Genomic DNA, 22596 nt, shown 5'->3' with positions numbered 1-22596 from the left:
GCCCGGCCCGCCCTCCGCCGCGGCTCGTAACAAAATAACAAGTGCCGCCGTGCTCACATGGCGCTCAGGAAGCCAGACACCGGCACGGGCGGCGCTAGGCCGGGCCACTGCTCGCCCTCAGGCTTCCTGTGCGTGTCCCCCAGACATAAACGGGGCCGGGCTGCCATTAGTCCCAGCGGCCTTTACCCACAACCTTTCTGCGAAAACATTTTCCCAAAATTTAAATTGAGCAGCTACCACAACTGCTTTCTCTGAGCTTCAGGCACAAGCCATATTTCTGCTCCTATGGGTCATGGCTTTTAATGAAAAAAGCCAGAGGAAATGCACAGCCTGGGATAGTGGACAGGTAAATACCTAAATTTAAGGACGATGATACAAGGTGACCATTATTAAAGTCGTTATTAGGAGTTGGACTCGGTGACCCATGTGGGTCCCTTCCAACTCTGGATGTTCCATGGTTATTGTTTCTCTTCCCTCGAGGGTTAAGGTAACAAAGCCTGCTCAAGCTGCCCCCCTGTTACCCCTCTTTTCCCAGCCACTCCAGCTCTGGTCTGTTCCCACTGGAATTCACAACTGGCACACCCAGCCCACTTGGCAGGGGCATGGGCATGCAGGTACCCTCTCTGACACAAGGATGCACTGACTCCCTAGCTTGTGCTGATCACAGAAAATGTGGGCTTAAAGGTGACTAATAATATAAATATACACATGGAGACACAGCATTGCTAAATTTAGGAGATGAGCATTTTGTCATCTACTGAAGCAAAGGCCTTTCAAAAATAAATATTTGCTTACGTCTCCACTGCTCCAAAATCAGAACATTAATGGCTATGACAATGATGGTGATCTTCCCCTTAAAAAACCTTTCATCAGAATCAAAAAACCTAAGCTTTCTTGTTTCTGCCTCTAACTAAAAATGTTTTTAATTATAATTGTACATTTCTGAAGGTCATTTAAAAATAAGGAAAAAAGAGTAAATTTTAAATCAGAAGTAAACAGAAAAGTAATCAGTTTTAAATCCTAACTGCTACGCTTTTTGTAAGACAACTACATCAGTATGCAGGTAAACTGGCACAGGAAGACAAGGGTGATGTCCTTGGTGATATTTTTTAGTTTTGTGGCAATTTCCACTTAATAGCAACTGTATCAATGCATCCAGGGTTGCTTCTGTTGAGATCTTTTGTTGGACTCAGCCACATCTGCCTGATCAGAATTTAACCCACAGGGATCCAAGCCACAAAATCATTCTGGCCAACACCAATATACTGTCCCAGATTGAAAATGATGGCCCTACACCTCAGAATAGGGTACAAAAGATGTGCATCATGTTTGCAGGAGCACAGACCATTACGATAAATTGTAAAAAATACACATCAGTATTAGACAGTGTTGCCTTCAGTCTAAGCCAGCAGCTGAAAGACAACTTTATTATTTACTTCCTCATTCATTTAGGTCCCAGACATGTCCTTTTAATCATGTTTATTTACAGCTGTATGGGCATCATGTGACCCCCCCCCAAAAAAAAAGTCACTTCTCTTATGCAAAATCTGCAATACCATGCCAGGCTGGCACCCAAAGGCAACCAGCAGTGCCACCCTGAAATTACACCAGGTGTTTTAGGGCAGAATGGGATTAAACTGGCACAGAGATTAAACAAGTGAGCCAGACTCCCAGGTTGCATCTTGGTGGTCAAAATGGTCCATGGGCTTCCCATGCTATGTTTATGCTCCCATATCTCACTATCAATCAATTGTTCTAGAGAAAATACTTCCTTTTTTTTCTGTGCCTTTGGTGTGAAGCCTTCCAAGTACTAGCCTGTTATTATTGCTGGGTTTGAGCATCAGGCCCAAAACAAGATTCTACAAAAGCCCAAACTGAGATCCAGGGTCCTGTTTTGTGTAAAGAAGAGATTTCCTTCTCAGGCCTAGCAGTAAATTAAAAATTAACATTTTTTCACAATGGGACTGTGCTGTGTATAAGTACAGAAGAGAAGCTCACTCCCTGCTCTCCACAAGCCTTTTCCTGTCAGGAGTAATTCCCCTGGTGCTGTCCTGGCGTTGGCACAGGTCTGTCACATGCCTGTTTCCACACCGAGCAGGGAAGTCCTGCCCTTTACACACTCACAGGTTCATAAATGGGGGCCATTTCAGCTGCCTCCCACACAACCAGCTGAATTTGCCTCATGTTTCCTACAGGCTCATGCACCTGTGCAAAATGGGCAAAGATGGTGGCGGCTCATACACACTTTATGTGGCCAAGTGTAACTGCAGCAAAGAACAAACAGATCCAGAATTACTGGGTCGCCAAAGAGCTCGTGCTGACATAATTAACTTGAAGATGCTGAAGGAATTATTTAACTGCTAGGAGATGAACAGCTATGAGATGGTCTGACTGGACATCTCCAGGGATTATCCACCAAGGACCACTACAACCATCTGCTGGAGTTCTTGTACCTAATGGTTCTGAGAACCATAATTTGATGCAGACTGGTCAGCACTGTATAAGAAACACACCAAAAGTAATACATATGAGTTAATTTTAAGTCCCCTTACTGTAAAGAAAGATGTGTGAAAGTTTAAGCATGTCAGAAACCAGACTAGTGTTGGCAGGACCTGTTCTTCCCCGTTTTCCAAACATCTGCCCTTGTGGGAGAGCACAGGAGCTGAACTGTGAGTGGGTGAGGGCTTCCTCTCTCCTGCAGGCAGAGTTCACTTGTCTAGAAAACTGATGTTGCTGCTGTACTGGTGCTAAAATTCATGTCTTTTCTAACTCAAGGGCACTGCCAGTCTCCTGTGCTGGACAGACATATTCATCTGAGAATGATCTTCAAAAGAGAAGATCATCTCGGGAGAAAGAGCTGACTGTCTGCTGGAGGATGATCTCCACTGTGCTGTCCTGACACAGGTAGGAGCCAACTCCATTTTGCCAGGTTAATTCCAAAAGCTCTGTTTATTTTCCCTCCATTTCTGGAACTTCAGATTCCCTCTCTGTGGGGAAAAGTTGTGCTTAAGTACTGTCCAACCTATTTTCCAGGATTTTCTCTGCTGTAGTTCAGTGTGGTTTTGTTTTGTTTTTTTTTTTTTTCCATAATGGATTGTGTCTGACAGTTAGGGAATACAGTGTCTCTCACTTCCAGGGAGGAATGCCTCGCTGCCCTTTCTCCAGCTCACAGCCAGCAGCAAGGGGAAGGCGCTTTTCCCGCTCTCCTGTCCGTAGAGAGGGATCTGCCACCTCTTGTCTAGCACAGGGCCAGAGACCTGCACGCTCAGAGGGACTAGCCAGATAAATTATGAAATCTCACTATCTTTATCCTCAAGACAAACATGAAGCACATTCTCTGAGGATAATTGACTTTAAAGGTTTGCTAAAAAAGACACTTCCCAAAAGCTTTAAACGCCAGTTCAGTGAACTCCATTTTGATGCCTTTTTGCAACTCTCCTTCCCCAGGGATGCCTGTGTATCCTGAGCTATGCCCAAGACATTTTGCTCTGGTTCTGTTTATTTTCTTATCTCCATTCATGTGTAGTATCTGTAAAATCAGAGTGCAATAACTAGTAATTCACCTAACAAATTTTAATGAAAATTTCAGCTTTTATTGTTTCAATTATTAAAGGAAAAATACAAGAAAAAAACAAGAAAAAAAAGAAAAAGACAATTTTAAAAAAAGGCAAGAAAAAAAAAAGCTAGTCAGCCCAGCTTCAGATTCACATCATCCCAGCTGACAGAAGAAAATGGTCTGTGTTCAAATCAGGCAGTGAAAAGGGAGCTACTTTAATTACAATGAAAGCCTGCTTGACCAGAAATTTTCTAAGCTTTGCTGGGTCTTGCAGCATCTGTTCAGAGTGGGAGTAAGCTTTGTGTGGTGCACAGTATGGCCACTTGGCAAATAACAGGAAATGTTAAAAACGTGCTGGGGAAGTCTGAGGTAGGTCCCATGATCATGAGTCCTTCTCTAGCAAAGGAAGAGCATTAACCACCCCTCTGCCTAGTGATGGAAACGGGCTTCAGACCTCTGCATGGCACCTTTGGGAGCTAATGAACAGGATGTGAGCCCTTCCTCTGTGTGAATGTGGACAATCATGAGGTGCAAGACAGCAAGGCGCAGGCTCCCAGCCTGGCTATGGCTCACCAGGGCTGCTCAGAGGAGGATGTGGCATTCTGCATCTTGGGTAAGACAAAGATCACTTGCATACCATAAGTGATGATAACCAGATGAAAATCCCAAGGTCTATCCATGTCCTTTGATGATACAGATACTTTGAAACTTCATTTCTGTAGATTGTCTTCTCTGTACAGTGCAATAAATCTTTGTCTCAGTGTAATGTCAAATGGGCTCAGCTGCTGAGCTGTTAAAAATGGAGTGTGGTGTTCCTAGATACTGCATTCTTGACTTCAAATTGGAAGAAGTCAATAAGGTAGAAAAAGTCAGCAACTCCTATAGCCTAAGAAAACTACATAGAAGAGGACAGTGGATCGTGAAAGTGGTGATTCAGACTGTCCTGTACAAGACTGATAAGTAGGAAGGAAGGGCTCTCACTGAAAGAAATACCAAAGTTTGGTACTTGGCTGAATGAGGTTTTAAACCATTTTTGGGATTGTTGATTGTGGATGTTCTGCAGGTAGAAGCTCAGGGAAAATTTGTTTTAGTCAGATCCCTATGCAGATGCCTGATCTTGTCAGTTGTCTCTTATACTGAGACTCAGTTTTGGGGAGATTCTGAGTGAATAATGGCCAAGGAGGGAGAAACATATGCAAGTGACATGTAACAAAGCAATCAACACATGAGTCTTCCTGGGATTTCTTTCCTTTTGAGAAGGAAACTGGAAAGGCACAAGCATTCAAAATCCAACACTGCCTACCTGCAGATTGGCTGGAGTGCAAGGAAGGGATCAGCTGCAGTTCACAGGGGCCTTGCCACCTGCACAAAATCATCACCCAAATTAGCCTGACACAAAATGCAGTGGTTCTAGGTATCTGATAGCAGGGAATGGGAGAGCACCGAATCCCCAAACACAGAGCCATATGGCATGGGAACTGGGAATTTTAGCTACATTGGTTCAAGATCCGAATCCCCAGATAAACTATGGATGTCCTTAATCTTACTGATGCCTGAAGGATTTCTGGAAGATTTCCAAGTCATACAGCCTCCTGAGAAATTTGTTTGCATTTTCTCCTGTACGCAAATTGCCAAGGCAGCAATCCAGTGATACTCAAGTGCTTGCTATTATGGCATTGCCCTTTGATTCCCCATCTTGAGAGCAGGCAGCATCTTGAAAGATCAAACCCAGCCTGAGGACATATTAAGGATATTTGTTCTGAGAGAAGTTGCCCCCCTAGAAATGGGAGAAAGGAAAATGCTCCCTGCACATGGTGACTGTAGAGCGGACAGGTAAACCCTCACCACAGTAAAGCCTCCATTTGGACCTTCTTCTTTCAAGTCTCTTCTTGACAAGGCAGAGGAGTGTCCTGTCAAAGATCAAAGCAATCACATCTCCTCAGTATTGGTTTATGCCCATCTGGTCTTAACACTTCAGTTCCTCTTGGTCAAAACTCCAGCTCTTCCCCTGCTCACGTTCTGTGTGACAGCTCCACCACTTCTGAGTACCATTTCAGGACCCTCTTTTCCACAAAGTCTTTTGCCCCAGGGGCTGCTTCATGGACTCTTCCCAAGCTCTGTGTCAGCAGAGCCTGCTCTCCAGCCTGGGTGGCTGCTGAAGGCAGCAGTGCCTCGCCTGGGAGCGCTGCTATCAGTGCCTCGTCAGGACGCAGCAGGAAGCGTCTGGCCTCCGCTCCACGACCATCTGCTAAAACCAGGCCTCCTCTGGCGGCCGTCCAACACAAAGTAAACAGAGTTTCACAGCCAGATTTCAAACAGCAAAATAACTGAGAAATATGGCTCACTGCTTCTGGTTTTCGAATTCAAAACACTGAAGTTCCTAGAAGCAAAAATCCTTGATGGATCTTAAGATTTCTTGGTTGCCAAATGGATCCATTGCAACTAACACTGGAGAAAGTGCAGTGATGTAGCAATTCTAGTTAGTTACACCTAATTAGTTCAATGTATGCATTTGGTAATTTTTAAGATGGTTTCTTTTTCAAGATCAGTGATGCAGAAAAATAGATTTGTTAAACTGCAGATTTCAGCTTGCAATATTTGTTTGTATGGGTATGGGTAACAGTAGAGAAGAATTCTGAATCTTGCTACTGTACAATATTTTTCATGGTATAGGAGACAGAGAAGGACTCAATGAAGTGTGAAAGATTTTTTAAAAGAACAGATTGCCATGTCTTTTAAAATAGGTCAAGTTTTTGGCCTACTTTCCTTTAAAGTATCCCTTAAAGCAATGGGGTTGGAATATCCATGATAGTGCCATTGCTTTTTTGTTTTTAGCCATGTCTATGTGTGGCTCTAGTTGTAAGGCAGAAATGTTCCAGTGTAAAACTACAAGGGCAGACAAAGACCACGTGTCTCCAGGAGCATTTGTGAATAAGTTACACTGAACAATAAAATTTAGCAGTGGCTGCATTTCATCCTTATGTGTAATGTTATTCTGAAACATGCGACTGAGAAAAAGAAAACTATTAAATAAGGTCACGGCCAATGAAGACAAAACCTGCAGACACAAACCTGTCAAACCTAATTTATTAATTCTCCAAATTTCAGGAGGGTTTGCACTGTTGTTTTTTTTCCATCTTTAAATTAATTAAATCAGTTGATTAACTTGATTTAAGTAGAAAGGAGAACTAGAATAATGACAGGTAGACTGAAGATACACAAGATAGCACTTGTAAGAACAAACCAAGGCCACCTATGTTGAATGGAGAAAAAATACAAGTCAGCTGTCAAAACAAAAAGAATCTGTATGTGTACATTTAAATTTTGAAAACGGATGTTCAAGATATTTAAAGAGGGAGGAAATTCTGCATGCAATATTAATTAATATGGAATAAATACCATCTGTCTTCTTTGTACAGAGCAGTCTGGTGCATATTTTTATGGCTGCATCTTTGCTCTAAGAACATAACAGGTACAATACACATGTATTTATTATGTTACATAGATGTAATTAGTCTGCATAATACACATACCAGGAATTGCAGTTGGCCTTAGTGCAGCTATATGGAGTGAGGCAGGACATGAGGAGGATTTCCTCCACCACAGAGGCCTGGAAAAAGGCCAGGTACAAATCAAGAATGGTCGTGTTGGGAGACTACAAGGACAGGACTTGCTACTTTAACTGCTCTGCCCTGAGGCTGAGGTGGGTGCTCAGCACATCCCTACTGAGATGCAGGTTCTTCTCCCCATGAAGCTGATCCAGAAGGGATAGTGCCCTTCATGCACAGCCTGTACCAGGATGTACCTTGTTGTGGTGAAACTGCATTGACCTATTGCACAGCCAATAATAAACATCAGTTGGCTTACAGTGTTGTACAGTAATAAACACACTGAAGAGCTTGTCAGTGCACACTTTGGGAAAGAAGTACTGTCTGGAACAACAGGGCCTGTGCACACACTTGGAATACAAATTTTTTGCAGGCTGTATACTTCATTATGAAAACTGTTTGTGATTCCAGTTAAGCTGTGAGTGAAGGCAATGCAAAGCCCTGTCTGGTATTCATCTCGTTATAGTGTGGAAAGACAAATCAGCTTTTAACAACAGAGACACTTTTAAGAACATCTTTCTTTTAATAGTTATCATTATTTTGCACTGAGATTTGTAGTTGTAACCACCATCATGAGTGGAACCTTTGTTTTGTACCTGATCCTACTCTACATCCTGTGCTGAGCAACCAGTGTGAGCTGTTACACACATGCCTTTGTGTGCACAGTTTGTGACATAAAAAGGCTCAAGAAGGGGAAGGAGGAACTTTCTTTTAGCAGAACATCACAAAATGCAGGAAGAGTCATCTAGAGAGCTCCTAAGGATTCTGACTTGTGAAGAACTCTTTTTCACATATTACTCCCACTACTTCCTGCAAGACAAGAATATTACACACACAGGTCTGCTTGCTGTGAGTTTTCAAACTGGCAGTTCCTCCCAATGCTGTTCATATATAGAAATTACTTTCACTTTGTAAGAGACCATTAATTCTTCCAATAATAATTCTAAGAAGATTATTTTTGTCTGCTACACTCTAAATGATTGACAAAGATGCTGGGCAAAATTTGTGATGCATTTGATATGGAGCAGGAAAATGTTAGTGGCTCTGCAATGATCATACTTCCAAAAGCTGGCAAAGACTTATCTTGAAAAAAGTCTCACAGAAAAGTTTTCCTCAGCATGAGTATGTGACTGCAGAATTACTCATGAGGAATGATGGACTAAATCTCATTGATTTATAATCTGAATCAAGGTGGTGAAAAGTCATATTATCTGTTTGCATGAATTTATAAGCTTCACACTAAGTTTTATTCACCAGCATAGAGCTCAGTGGAGCACAGACATTATATTCTCTTATCAGGATGAAATATAAGAAATGAAAGATAGTTTATTTAGGATACTGTACAAAGGTCCAGATTCTTAATGCCTTCATCTGCCTTTACAAGGCACTATGGTGTCCTGATGTCAGCAGCACATTCAGATTCCAGGTGCAAAACTGAAGCTGTGAGTGGAATGCCTTCTGTGAAACATGAAAAACAGCTACACTGGGTGCTAAAGGCAACTGGCTCAGCTGTCTGAAGGACAGGACTTTATTCTGTTGGGCTAAAGCAACCTTCTGTGGCGTTGGAGCCAAGAACGTTGAAAAGAAAATGTTGTTCATCATCCATCTGGCTGAAATCTTATCCTATCTAAGCACTAGATGTAGCTCAGAGCCAAAATTGGGCTATTGAGAGAAGTACCAGTGAGATGGGGATGAAGCAGAGAGCTGGTGAGAGAACCTGGGCCCTGGGCAGCCACCAGGCTGTGAATGGGGTGGGAGGAAAGGGCTGGGGAGCAGCTCCTGGGTCAGCGAGCACAGCACTCCATGGGGCAGCAGTGCTGCTGATGCTCTCAGCACCCCTGCTCCTAACTGTGCTCAGCAAGAAACCCAGTACCAAATCAGTCCAGATAAGAGAAGAATGGCATCCTTTATCAAGATACTTTATCAATGTCTTAATTAGCCGAACAGTTCTGTATCACCACTCTCACAAATCAATACCACATAGAGCCAAGAAACAGCTGTTACTACACTATCAGGTTTCTAACATTGCTCTAACAATTCAAAAGAGAAAAGAAAAAAGGTATAAACTTTAATACAAGAGACCACTTCATATCCTCTGCTGTTTTTAAGTGAACCTAAGAGATGACTCATGTATTTAAATACCTTTTAAATAAATATTATGTGTGAAATTATGGAAATTTACCTAAAAGCTACCACTTTATGACTTATATGATCTGGGAATAGGAGGAAGGCATGGGGCTTATAATTAATAAAATGCTGGACTTCACTATTTGGGATGGTGCTCAAAATTTTTCAGCATTTTTCATCTGAACAATTTCTAGTGGAGTGGCTCAGTTTACAAACCAGTACACTTTGCAGCTGGATTTTTTCTACCACCATGCAAAAAGTAAAATAAATAAATTGGCAGATCACCTTCCTAACTTGATTTTCCTGACTCAAATAATTTTCTTTCCTTCATGAAGAAAGGAACAGATCTCTTTCAGCATTAAGAAGAAAGGAAGCAGGGGCAGCTTCTCTCTGCTCATTTGCTTTAACTTTGAGAATTAACTGATCACATTTTGTTCATAATTTTTTTCATGTTGGGGCATTTCTCTGTTTGCTTTTTTCTTAGTTTCTCCCCTTTCAGTTTTTCTAAAGTCCTCTCCTCAAATTCTAGCATAACTCAAACTCAAAAATTCTAACTGTAGTTTAAGAATATTGCTATTTACACAATGTTTTAAGGCCAATTAGCCCAGGAGTAAGGCTTGCCTCAGACACAGGCTGGGTTCTGTCCACACACAGGAGGTAGGAGAAATAATGTTTAGTCCTTTTATTAACTTAGCAGACACCCAACTTAGAGCTGTGCCTGTTCAGGCATCTAAAAACAGTCAGCACTGACCGTGCCCTCTGCTTCCTGGCAGGGCTGCTCCCATACCAGTAACTTGATATATTCACTCATGGTCACCATAACACCAGCCAAGCACACGGAAAGAAGAGCATCTTTAGAAAATACTTCAATGGGTTAAAAAAGCCAGCAGGTCTCAGCCACCAAAGCCATGTCTGGGATTCTTCCCTGTGCAGCACAGAGAGGGGGCTCAGTACCTTCTGGCTGTTTGCTGCTTGAAGAGGAAAAGGATGATTGTGCAGATGGCAAGTTTGTGCACAGAAAATCTGTTTTCAGAATTGCAGCAATTGACTCGTTTGAGTTCCTTTATTCCTCCAGCACCAAGGTAAGAGAGGGGGTAGAAAGGTATCAGCTCTGCTGCTGAACAGTTTGATTACAGAAATGTTACAGGCCCAGATTCTGCCCTCACTGTGCTGGTGCAGCTCAGAGCAGGTGAAGCAGTTGCACAGCCATGCTAGAGGACAAACACTGTCCTGGCACAGTTACAGAGCTTCATTACCAGTAATTTAACTGTCAGAAAGGAAACAATAGACTGCATAAATGCCTGGTAGGTGGTTAGAAAAGATTATGTTTTTAACCTTATCCACAGTGTATTTAATCTCAAATTACAGACACAGATATAGAACACACTGCTGTTACTTTTAAACATGCAGACCTGTCTGTCTGTAAGAGTGGGTTATTTTCTTACTTTTCTTTCATTTTGAGGGATTTCTTGAATAGAAATTTTTAACAATCTGAGCACACAGTTGTCTGCTGCAAAAAATACTATTCTGCTTTTGAGCAATTTCCTCTCTTTCTGAAAGCATAGACAAATTAATGAAGGATAATCATAGCTTACTCATAAAAACAATCTGTCAATATTTACATGGTGCTCTTTCATTTCTTGCTCTTTCTTTGCTGGTCTGATACTTCAGCTAAGCCCAGTACATATCACCAAGCTCTGGATGTAATAACTTTGGAAGATGGTTTTTTTAGATGCACTTGCATCTCAAATTTGGAGGAAATCCAAAGAGGGAGAGGAAAAGTGTCCTCAGCATGATTCAAAATAATTGCTGGATGAGAGGTCAAGCTATAATAGGATGAAAAAAACATGCAAAAGAAAATAAAGCAGGTGGCCAGAACCCAACTGGTGAGTCTGGTGAGTTGAGCTGCTCTCTGCAACAATGAGAAGGCCTGTGGGTGCACTGACAACTTCCTCAGACACTGACTGTAAAACTTGAAACTGATTTATACCTCTTTTCAAATAAGATGCAGCAAATACATAGTTATGTCAGGTCCATTTTAAACTCTTCTGCTCCTCTGGGGTTTTGACATCACTCTTTAGGGGCCTGAAGAAATTCTTCTGAGAAAGAAAAGAATTGGGCCTTGAAAACTCCCAGCTCCAACAGCTGGTGCCAGAGGCACCGTCTGGAAGAGGAGCAGTTTAAGAGCTATCAGATGGCTTTTCCATCTCACTGCCATTGCAGCTTCGTAGTTCTGATTTAATAGGGATCAAACACAGATACTGATAGCTACCTGGGCATAAATAGAACTTCTCAGAGCAGCTTTTAGTGCAAGAGGAGCAGGCCCACTGCTTTAGCAGGGCACTGAAGCAAGGACAGTGAACGCTCAGTCTCGTTTTCATGGCAAGAACGTGAGCCCTGCTGCTGCTGAAACCCAGCTGCTGTAGTGCTGCAAAGAGTAACTCAGAGCAAGCCTGAAACCAAAAGTGCTGCCACACAGACACAGCATATTTCTTTCAGAGGGTTTTTACCCAGAATTATGGTTGATAGCTATAAAAGTCTTTCTCATAATGCTTTTTCATGTTGGTTTTTTGGTTGTTTTTTTTTTTTTTTTCAGCATTCTTGTGAACCTGCTGCTTGGGGACTAAGCAAATAAATTTTATATGTGGAACAATTTTATCACAACTGAATTAATGAACATCATCTTTCTTTTTTCACATTGAAGATACCTCTCAAGATTTTTACAGTTACTGAGGCTGGCAGTAATGCACAGTCAGAGAAGGCACTTGGAATACAGCATGATGGGGATGCTTTAAGGGGCAGCATACCTGAACTCACTTACTGAACTGGTGTCTCAATCCTCCAGTTTGGAGAACTAAAATATGACACACAGCTGCTAAATCCCATAAATAGTTCCAAATAGTTTGTTTTCCAAATATTTCTAAGTGGCTTGCTTATTTTGAATTTCTGGGACACTTCTGGATGACACAATCTTAGCATCAAATTATTGCCAAGTGTGCACAGGCCTCTTCCCAGAAGATCTGGCCTGGGGGTGAATAATGTACTTGCTGCATTTGCAACACAATTACAAGGCAGAGCACAGAGCATGCATTGCCCTGCTCCCTGTCTGCCTGGATTCAGACCCTCTCACTCCAGCTACTCTAGTAGAAGAAGCAGCTTTACAATTTTTCCCACAGTACACTTCCCTCCTAAAAGTCTCCCACACAAGCATTCTTACTCCTGCAGCCCCACCAATGCTAGCACGTGTGGGAGGGCTGGCATTTTTGGTACAAGATCATTTGGACCCTCTTTACAGTGTCTGCTCTGCTCCCTTGAATACATTTGCACTTAATCAGAGCAACATATGACAAAGGGTGGTCTGCTGTGAAAGGTACCCAGTGCACTTGGGCTTAATATCCCCTCATTTCATGGGATAATGATGCTTTTCCTTCCCCCTAGATTCCCTCTTTTCCTCAAAACTGCTGAGTGAGAAAGACTAGAAGTTCCATCTGAGGAAACTGAAAACAGTAAATGCTCTGGTCTACTTAAGAAAGGTGCTGTAGGAGAGCCAGGCTCTGTATTATTATATTGTTGAATATATTGTAATAAAACATGATTAAAATTGAAGCAGTTGAGTTCATTTTCAAGGAGATGATGTGTGGAGATGAACATTCCTCAGATAATTGTTATTAATATTTTCACATATGTTATCCTGGTTTTCATATAAACATTGTATGATCTTATGTGGTATGTAGTCAAATAGCTGGAATCCATTAAAAGCATGATCCAGCTGTGCAATCACTGTCATCACAAAGATACATTTTTATATGTGGTTAATGCCAGAAAGAATCTACAGCTTCAGTTATGAAAACATCAAAATATGTTGTTTATTGTAAAAAAAAAAAAAAAAAGCATTTGCAGCAATTTAAAATATCCAGTCAACACCACATTGCTAAATCTAGATAATAGAAATCCCAGAGAAATTTGAGCTAAATCTGTCTGGATTATAGCCGTGGGATTATCTGAATGCTAAATTACTGTATATGTTTAACTCACAAACATGAGCACAGACAGTACAGGAATATGGATGACTATGCAGATTGCAATAAAACCCATCCCCAAGGGACTTTTTCATACACTAAGTAAACAACCCCTCTCAATTTATCAAGCATTCTGGATTGAATTGATGCTGTCATTTACTTTGCTGTTGCTGTGTAGAGGAATATGGTTTAACATGGACAGATTTAGCACTAAAAAAATAACAAAGGTTTTCTCTGCACACTCTTCACCACACAGAGTGTGCAGGAATATTAATTGGCTGCTGTGTTTGTATAACTGAATTAAAGAAAATACAACTGTTGTTTAGTGTATAATCAGAAAACCAAATTACATGCAATATTGAAAGAAAAGATTAACCCTGATTGTCTTATTAAACCTTCCTTTCCCCTCCCCCCTTGTTTACACACCAGTGTTTCTGGCTTTCTAAGGATAAACAGTGAATGAACCTGGACTGACCTGACACACAGCATCTCTCAAACTTTCCCCTTGGATGATTCACACATCTGTGAGCTGGGACCAAACAAAGCAAAGAGGGAAAATGCAGGATACTGTACAGGCTGAGCAAATTTGGAAGAGCTGAGACTGGCCAAGTGTGCCATGCCCAAGTCCCTGCCCCACTGGAAGTGCACAGCTACTGATTACAAACACACATTCCTTCCCTTGCCAGCTCAGCTCGGTTTGACAACTGCAACTGAAATTAGCTTCAGTCCTGTTTATGTGGGAATTATTGTCATTCTTATTAATCTACCCCCCCAAAGGGGTTTTTCTTGCTCTCTGGTGCTTTGTTTGCTATTTTGTGTGGCCATGCACGGCGCAGCTCCATGGCACAGGAAGCAGTCGGGAGGGCTTTGCCGGGGAAGAAGGCTAGACAGTAATTGCTGCTTCCTGTGAACAGCTACCAGCTCATGTAGATATGGGCACTTTCATTTCCCTCTTTCTCATTCAAATAATATATGTAGCTCTGTGAACAGATTAAATACAATTTTGGATCCTGGGAAACCATCGATGTAATCCTTTGGTCAAAGTACAAACAAACAAACAGATTGATCTTAGCCAGGGAGTTCAGCTGAATCCACATTTTAAGACAGATAGTTTTTGGCAGAAAACAAATTCTGAAAAACCTGGCTTTTTTACTGAGAAAGAGGGATTATTATGAATAACTGCCATGGAAATTTGGGCATGATAGCTGTTATTGTCAGACTGTGCGCATGCGCCAACACATCACAGTGTCAGCACTCTCTGGTGTTTGAGATAATGAAACGCCCGTTCCATTCTTCAGTTTGTCTCCCTCTACCAAAGGAGCAGTTTCTCACTATTTCTGCCACTATTTTGTCTGCTTTAGTGCTGAATGTCTGAACACCAGCTGACCCACAACACAAAAGTTTGGTTGTTACATGTACTGTCTGTGGACGAAAGCTCTCATGAAGCAGAACAAGCAGTGGCAACAATGAGATATTTCAAAAGTAAAAGCTTAAAGTCACCTAGACACACAAATATCACAGCATGAGAGCAAAGCTGAGTTAATGAGCTCAGGTCTACCCTGTGTTGATGGCTGCAATATGCATTGCAAATACTCCAGATCACACAGCACCAGTCCCAAAGTGGGTCTCTGCATCTTAGTCTCTGCCAGAAGAATTATATAGAATAGAAAAACTTGAGAAATAAATAAGGCAAGTGAAGGAGTGCAAGCAGAAAACAGTTACCATGAACACTTTTAAAAATGGAGCTAAACTCAAGTAAAAAAGTAAAGCCTAAAAGAACAAAAAGAGACAGTATGGTTTCATACCATGTTACTAACTCAAAGAATCATTTTACAAACTAAAACATTAAGAACAGATTTAAAGCAAAAGAAGAAATGTTTTTTAATTTCAAAAAGTACAGCACAGCCATAGTTAAAGCAATAAAACAGAGTGCCTCATATTACTTGCTGAACTAGGTATGCTTCTCAAATCTCTTACATATTCATTACAAAGTTTGTTCTACTGTAGCTCAGATGGTTGGTGTGGTTTTTTGTTGGTTTGGTTTCTTTTTTAACAGAAGACTTTCTCCATTAACTATTACCTCATGAAGAACAAATCCTCTGAAAACCTTAGCTGCAATATGGGAAAAAAACCCCAATTTTGAGCACACTACAGAAATCTTTATAAAGTCAGAAGGGCCTAGCCTGGGAATTGAGCTCAGTGTTCAGTCTGGGGTTATTTTTGCCACAGTTAGTTTCTTCATAGGACAGCTGTTTCCCTATGCCTGAACGTCCCACAGTGGTTATGCTGCAATCTTACCTCTGCATTCCATCTCACAGAGCAATTCCATTAGAGAAATCCTTTAGTGCAAGCTAACTTGCACCTTTACTAAGAGAGACTGCTGAGATGGTAACTTCACAAGTTTATGAACACATTCAAAACATGCACCTTCCAAAAGACTCAGCCCAATTTATGTTCATATAGAGAAAACAAAGCCTCTGTGCTTTTCCTGGTGACTGTGCTCACATCAGAGATGTTCCCTAATGCTGCACTTGGATCTTGAGTCTGAGGGACTCCTTAGTGTGCTCTGGGGCATCTGCAGGCTTCAATAGAAATTATGGGGCTCAGCATGCCTAAAAACGAGGCCTTGTATTTTTAAAAGCTATCAAACATTCTGTTGTTAAAATAACATCTCTTTTTAGTGTGGCAGTACAACAAAAAGAAATCCCCTATGAATTTCTGCTGGCTCTGCAAAAACAACAATTGCTGTCGGCATTTGTTTATGAAAACAGGCAAAAGATAACAAACCAGCGTTCTCCCCCAGCTGACAGGGAGCTACACATCGTTTCCTCCAGCTAGTGAAAAAGCTCCCACCTCCCCTAAGCCACAAGAACTTTTCAGTGCAGTTTAATACACAAACAAGCCATGTGTGCTCATATTGGGGCACAGAGCACAGGGGCACAGAGCTTGACTTTTAATTCCTTTTCTTACACTGGCACAAGTTCCTCACAGAGAGCAGGCATTATCAGGGAAGCCACGGGCTGAACTGGCACTACAGACTCAATGAGCATTTCTTTTATCAAGCAACACATTATACACGAAAACATGTGTTATTCTAGTTTAAGGCCAACATTGAATGCTAACTTTAGCACATTGAAAATATTAGAACTTGTTTATACTTGATACACAATATTAATTTGTTTGGCCATAGCCCACTATAGTCACTGAATATTTCAGAATATTTCACTGAATGAAAAATTAATAAAAATATGCAATTTGATAGTAAAGGCCAGATCTGTTTTAGTGTTGACAGCACAGCAAAGTAACTTTGAAAGCCCTCACCTGCATTCACCCTTGATATATGCACTCCAATATACCAAGTGACAAATCCCATGAAAGCAACAGTACAAAATGGTTTTTCCAAATGAATTTTATGCTGTGTAGCAGAACATAATCTTCCAAGTAAAGAGGACTGGATAAAAGTGATGACACACCTATGCAGATAAAATATTCATGATGAGCACAAGAGTATTTGGCTCTTTCAGGCTCTGGTGTTTTGGTTCTAAATACCCAGCTGGATTTCTTACAGACAACGCAGGGACAGGAGCAATAAAGGCAGACCAGCAATGAAGGCTGGAATGAACAGGAATAGCATGGAGAGATTTGAACTTGCTCCTGTTATAACTGCAGGGCCCTCCATCTAGGTGACAAGAGAGTTCCAAATCTGCCCCATTAATTGAAAGCCTCTCTGCTGAAAATGAGTGATTTCTCAAAAGCACCTTGGTAGCTCTCTTTAAGTCAGGTGGGGTTGTCTTCCTTAGACAGAGATCTAACACATAAATTAACAGCCTTTTGGAATCCCAGTGATCAAATATAGTTGGATATATTCAGTTTAATTTTATTGCTAGTTTGCAAGAGGTAAAATGAAATTTGTGGAGGAGGAGTCACTGATTTGTTTCAACTTATGTAGCCTTTGTGTAAAACAGGACAAGGAATTATCTCATTTAAGGAAAAACTTTATGCTTCCAGAGCAGACCAATGAACATCTAACAAAACTATCTGGCAGGAGGGTCTGAGAAGTAGATTTTGGTCCATTCCTTTTTCCTATGTAACTTCCCACATGACAGTACTTCAGGCAGGAAATGGCATAAGATTTCCATTTGCAGTGAAATGAAAGGTCACTCTGCAGCTTTGGTAACAGGCTGGAAAAGCCTTTGTGTGCTGCAGCAGCCCTCTGAGGGTACCCTCCATTAGAAAGGTTGCCTCTTACACAGTAGGAGGAATTTCCATCATCAGTGAAAGATGGAAAGTGTCCTTTACTTTGACATTGCCATGTTCTCAAATCCTCTGAACGTCTATACCAGAGGACCACATACTTTTCAAAAATGTTCAGTGTGGCAGACCATTGCATTGGCAAACTGACTTCTCTGGTTTTTTCCAGCTACCATTACAACAAAAAATTCATACAATTGTCATAACAACCTGGTAATATTACAGTGGCCACTTTGAAGAGTGGTCTAAAGAGTATTTGCCAAACCTTTTGATCCCTAGTAATCAGAACAGAAGTGCCCAAAATCCAGAGATTAAGGGATTAGGCCTCAAGAAAGACTTGTGGTATTTCAAGAAAATGTGACTGATGCTCACCACTTATTTTTTACAGTGCTGATGAGATTTAGTGTTTAAGGTCCTTTCCTGTTCAGACATAAAAGCTGCTGTAATCAGAGTATTACTAGGGAAAACTACTCTGGTTGGGGATTCAATATGTTTAAATTGTTGAGCCAAGGTTATTGTTTGGATTAGGTTAGGAAGGATGACACTGAAATAAGTAAGCCCCAATAGTGCAGTGAAGCAGAGAAGAACAAAGAAAAATGTTTATATTAGTAAACAGGAATCTGGACAGCACAAGTATGCTGGTTATACCTATATAAAAAAATAACACAGGCCAGCCTAAAAACTAGGTATTGTATATGTCTACACAACTACTAGAAACAGGAAGAAAATATTTCCATGGCACTGAAATCTATATGAAAACAAAACTGGAGACACTGGAGATGGAAGAGACTCAATAGGTCAGCTTGCCCATGCCCCAGGTCTGTTGTCCCTCAAAATCTGTGTACCAGGTTCTCACACACCTCCTTGACTTCTGCCACACAAAGCTTGGCACACACCACTGCCATCCATCAGGGTTATCCTGCCAGGAAATAAAAGATACCAGGGTATAGTGGTGCTAAACCAGCTTAGGATGTCTGTCAGAAAGGGCTAAAGGACTTGCACACACTTCACATATTCAAACAGCAGCTTTTCCACAGGACATCCATGGCTGTGAATAATGCTTGGCCCTTTTCATATTTTAGGGAGCCATTAGAGATGCATGAGAAAATATCAGCACAAAAATACATTCCAATATACAATCATGCCATTTCAAACACCATTGGATTATTGTTACTGATTAGGGGGAAATATCCAACAGCTGTCTGGGGAATTCCCTCAATGTCTGGATTATTGATTTAATAGCAACATATTGTCTAGATCCTGCCATTCCACTAATGTCTGAAAATGATGTAAACAAGTTTGGTTTTGCTTTTTTTTCCTATGATTGCACAATAATATTGTATTTTATTGATTTTTAGTTGAATTCAAGATTAGCTATAATACACTCCACACAACAGAAACATGAAATAGCAATTTTTATCTTTTAAAGTAAAAAACAAGATGAAAAGCTAACAACAAACAAACAAACAATCCCCCCCCCCCAAAAAAAACCCAACCAAAACAAAAACAAAAGTACCAACCCATACTGGTTTCCAGAAATCTGCTAAGTATTAAATTCCACTTAAAATTCATTCCAAAATTTTGCTCTTCCCTCTCTCCCCTCCAGGAAATTGGAATTAGAAAAATGAGGGCGAAATTAAAGGTAGGGAAACTATTCAAGTGTGAAATGGCTGTAATGGTTACAGTTGCTTAGGTTACAGTGATATGCCTTGGATTTAAGTTTGACATCCTCTCTGGCACATTCAGAATAAATAAGTAAACAAACAACTGCCTGCTAGCTTGACATTATTTGCCTTCATCAGTGAGTGTTGCACTCAGCCTGTCTCTGGTTCCCTTCCTCGTGGCTGGCTGAGCCTGCCCGGGGTTTGTGCAGCGAGAGGCTCCCCGGGCATGCCCTGCTGGGAGGAGGAGGATGCTGTGAAGAGCAGCTCATGCCGAGCAGAGACGTGGCAGCGATGCAGCGGAGCAGCCCCATGGCAGCGATGCACTGGAGCAGCCCCATGGCAGAGATGCAGTGGAGCAGCCCCGTGGCAGCGATGCATTGGAGCAGCCCATAGCAAGATGCACTGGAGCCCCCGTGGCAGCGATGCAGTGGAGCAGCCCCGTGGCAGAGATGCAGTGGAGCAGCCCCATAGCAGAGATGCACTGGAGCAGCCCCGTGGCAGCGATGCAGTGGAGCAGCCCCGTGGCAGAGATGCAGTGGAGCAGCCCCGTGGCAGCGATGCAGTGGAGCAGCCCCGTGGCAGCGATGCAGTGGAGCAGCCCCATAGCAGAGATGCACTGGAGCAGCCCCATGGCAGCGATGCAGTGGAGCAGCCCCATGGCAGAGATGCACTGGAGCAGCCCCGTGGCAGAGATGCAGTGGAGCAGCCCCATAGCAGAGATGCAGTGGAGCAGCCCCATGGCAGCACACACCCCTGCGAGGCTGCAGTGCTCTGCTGTGTGGCCCCGTGCCTGCAATCAGGGCTGCTCTGAGGGCAGCACCATGGCGGACTGAGAGAGGCCGCCCCTCTGGGGCTGCCAGACCCGCAGCAGGGCAATGGAAGCACTAAAAATGGTCCTGGGCAAACAAAGTTGCTGGCATGGAAGCATGAACATTTTGAGTCATACTGCCTCGGTGAAGCATCCCTCTTTCCTAGGATGGAGGTCCAGCAGACAGCTGCAAGTCCTATGAAAGACCTTTTCTTCTAGAGGTGGAACCAACAGATGTATAAATGGGAGAGGCCTGTAGTGATAGCAGGTTAATCCAATCTAGCTCTACCACATACCAATGACAATATACAACCCTTAACATGACTCTTGATCTAAAAATTGTAAGCATTTGTGGCATCTATATGTGCTGTTTATTTGTTTACAATGGGCCTTACAATAAAAAAATCCCACAAAACCAAAAAGCTTGAGCCAGCATATCAGCTGTTATCTCTTTGGCCTGATACATTTGCAATAATTTTTATGGAAGAAAACACTGTGCCAAACACTGCTGTTCCTCTGGTTCTGACAAGTAATGTGAGATACAGTGAAATCCCGTCCTTTCCTGTTGATAGTTTTCTAGGTCTCTACTAAACATCACAGCTTTTATGAAGAGAGAGGGAAATTCTGTATAATGAATCTGTAAGCAAATAAGAAGATATTATGAACAAAAATTTTGTCTAAAAGCATGAAGATATTAGGCTCATATGAAAATCTCATGCTTTTATATTTTTATTGAAGGAGGAAAGAGAGATCACAAAATTTGTGCCTGCAGAAGGAAGAGGACCATGAGTAACAACTAAATAATGCATGTGCTTTGGTTTAATCAAAAGTAAACACTGTATATCGATCCTCAGCAGTCTTCTGCAGTAAACTGTGCTAACATCCCAGCAGCTACACACACCCTTCTGTCCCAAAGCACTCCTAACAGCTGTAATGATGGAGCTCTTCTGTTCTCTCACCTATCTCCTCCTTTGCTGGAAGAAAACCAAGGGCAACACAGTGAGCAACTTCAATTTGAACTTAACATTTCTGTTGGAGTAATTTAATTTTGCAATCTTATAATGCTCAGAAAACAAAAATTGAAACACTTGCAAAAAACAGAGTGATGATGTACTGTTCTAAACACAGAGGTCCCTAGAAAGAGGTGCCAAGTACAGATCATGATCACAAATATCACTCTGGTTAAAACCTGTCTCTAACCTGCTGTACTCCACCTCAAAACGACAAAAACATTACATTTTACTATGTTTGAGTCAACCCTTAAAAAAGGATTAAATGGAAAATGGGAATTTGCTAAAAAATATTGCTGGCTAAATCTTATACCATATACCAATGTTATGCTTTCAAATGCCTTTTTTCCCCCCAGATAAATACTGAGATAAATTTTCCTATCTCCTTATGTATCTCGCTATTGGTTGGGGTCTCCAATATAAGCCTATTCTCTACCCAGTTACCAACTATGTATTAGAGAATTAACCACAACTGTTAAGGTCACATCAGGTCAACTTCAAAGTGATAAAACCTTAATGGAGTAAGGGATCAAGAATGTAAGAAAATCTCTTATTCTTTCTAATTTTGTTTTCGACATCTCTGGAGAAATACTTTAAAGTTTACTAAGAAATACTTTTCCAAATATACTGATCTTTTCATATTATTTCAAATATAGGTAGCTGCAGTTTAAATCCAATTGATATAATATTTCAAAAAATAAATCATATTAAATAAATCATGCTCTGGATCTTAGAAATATTGTGCAAATTTGCAATCCTAGTATGTATGTATGTTATTAATCCCAGGGGGTTTTAAACAAAAATAACCTTGTGTTGCTGTGTTTGTTAACATATTTAATAATTTATGATATAATAAATTACCCCTCTTTTGTTTATTAAGTCTTAGCTAAAAGCTGGCTAGAAAACCAGTTGCTCTAATCTCTCTAATCTCAACCAGTGATTTTGTTGCCTCAGTATCTAACTAGCAGAGATCTTCTAGCTAATACTTTTGGCATTTTAAGGTGTTACGCTCTTATAGCTATTTTGTGCAAGAACTTTAAAACAAGTAAAAGTATTAATAAGATGGTATTTTAGTTCTGCAAAAAGAAATAGTACTTTTGGGGGAAAAAAGTTCCTGTTTGGAAAGAGCATATTTCTCCTCTTAGCTTCCATCCCACCAACCTTTGTTTCCTTCTCTAGTTCCCCTGTTTCTCTTCAAATCCCCCAGAATGTCCCTAGAGATATTTCTAAAACATGAGTTTGGTTATGATGTGTTAATGTCTCTTAGAATCTGTGATTTATTTCTTAACAAAGTCAGTTTTTTTCCCATGGAGGTTAGATCTCTACTATTGACCTCACCCTTTTAGTTTTTCGAAACCAAAAACATAAATGATGGAGTTAAATTCTGGTTTGGTTTTTTTTGTTTTTGTTTGTTTGTTTTAATGCCACCATTAACCCCTTGCTATTCTTACTAGTAAAAACATAAAAATTATGGAAATGGACTGACTTCTTGATGGATGTTTTTTTCAAAGTCCCCATAACATTTTTCACGGGCTCACTCTTTTCTCTCTGTG

Source organism: Zonotrichia leucophrys, chromosome 10 (assembly GCF_028769735.1).
Source record: "Zonotrichia leucophrys gambelii isolate GWCS_2022_RI chromosome 10, RI_Zleu_2.0, whole genome shotgun sequence".
NCBI lineage: Eukaryota > Metazoa > Chordata > Aves > Passeriformes > Passerellidae > Zonotrichia > Zonotrichia leucophrys.
Note: the sequence above shows the minus strand (reverse complement) of the source record.